We start from the raw sequence: 1,653 nt of genomic DNA, 5'->3' as shown, positions 1-1,653 counted from the left end.
TCTCTCTCTCTCTCTCTCTCTCTCTCTCTCTCTCTCTCTCTCTGTTTTGTGTATTTTTCTTGAAAGAGTTCATTTACGTAGTTCGATTAAAGGCTACTGACTAAACGCGCATTGTTCTATTAAGTATACGAATACATTTTATCTGTGTTTTGGTGGTCGTGGAGCAGACAGTTGTTACAAAAATAAAACTCCTTTTGTGTCTATTGCTAGATTTGATATTATGATATTGTGAAAGTGCACGGTCCGTGGGTTTCGTCAGCGATACTCCCTTTGTTCCCCGCCTACAACTCGACAGTAGGCTCCCGTTGTACTCCGCGCTGGGGGCTTAATCATTTGCCCAACTAGCACATTAACTATACGTGCCGAATATTAAAGGGATTTTAAGAGAGTAAGAAGCACAAAAAAAAGGAAGAGAGCTAGATAAGGACGACAAATGTTTGGCAGGACAGGAGAAAACCACCGCAGAGCACCCGCCAGCAACCCACCCCGTTCTGGGGAATGTCCATGGGAAACAGCGATAGTCACAACAAGCCATCCATTATGTCATGAATTATTCTTGTTGTAAAGTAAAGAGTTTTACGGCACATGCAATACAATTAGGTCATACAAATACTGAAGATTAGGTGTTACAATAGTAACTTTTTACTTTAACTTTTATCTGCCGCTTATATAAATACCCTTTTGGGTGTCGCGGGAAGAAAGAGACGTCTCTCTGTCGCCAGCTGGAGAGCTTGGGTCAGGGGGGATGCCATACTCTTAACATCCTTGGACTCAAAGACAAGGAACCAGAACTTATTACCTTCATGAAACGGTGGAGAATACCAATACTTGGACTGTCGGGTTGCCGTTTAAAAGGAAGTGGGACCAAGAAAAATACAAGAGTAGCAGACACAAAAAAAGAAGGAAAGATAAGGACGATAGATGTTTGATAGGAAAGGAGGAGCAAACCACACCAGAGCACCCGCCAACCACCCACATGGTGAACTAGAGCAAGTCGTAGGTTTGCTCATTTCCTACCAAACATTAATTCTCGTCTTTATCTCTCCTCCTTTTTTGTGCTTGTTACTCTCTAAAAAAAACACCTATAATTTTCGGCATATATATGGCCTTATTGTGTAGCAAGTTCCTTAAAAGTTAACTAAAACTGAAGTGAACACCCCAACGGGTTGACTGTTTGTTTTGTTCGTTTATTTGAGTAAAGAGAAGCACATTGACACACTAATGGTAATTTAGTGCTGGGAAACAGTAAGACAGACAGAAACAACAGAGGAAAGGTAATGAAATAGGACCTACCAGTAGCGCCCTCCAACCACCCGCGGTTGTCTGTAGGTAGCAGGGAAAAATGATCAGATGATACATTTTGAGAAAAAAAATGCCATCAACTATTGGATAGGTTTCGTTCTGACTAGGTGTAAGAATAAATCGGAGAAGTTGTTCGTTACGGCCTGAAACAGTAGCGGCCACTGTGTCGCCCAGCCTTGGAGATCCACGTCAGAGATTGGCTTTCTCGGGGCAACTCGATAGGCTACTCGTCGTCAGGTGTTCCTCTATCGTGGCCGGCCATCTCTGGTCACATCCTCGCCCAGAAGGGTTACTCACTTCTTCCGTCTTCATTCGTTAGATCTTGTTGTGGTAGACTTTCTTCGCCTCGTG

This window comes from Aplysia californica, unplaced genomic scaffold (genome assembly GCF_000002075.1).
Source record: "Aplysia californica isolate F4 #8 unplaced genomic scaffold, AplCal3.0 scaffold00006, whole genome shotgun sequence".
Classification (NCBI taxonomy): Eukaryota; Metazoa; Mollusca; class Gastropoda; order Aplysiida; family Aplysiidae; genus Aplysia; species Aplysia californica.
Note: the sequence above shows the minus strand (reverse complement) of the source record.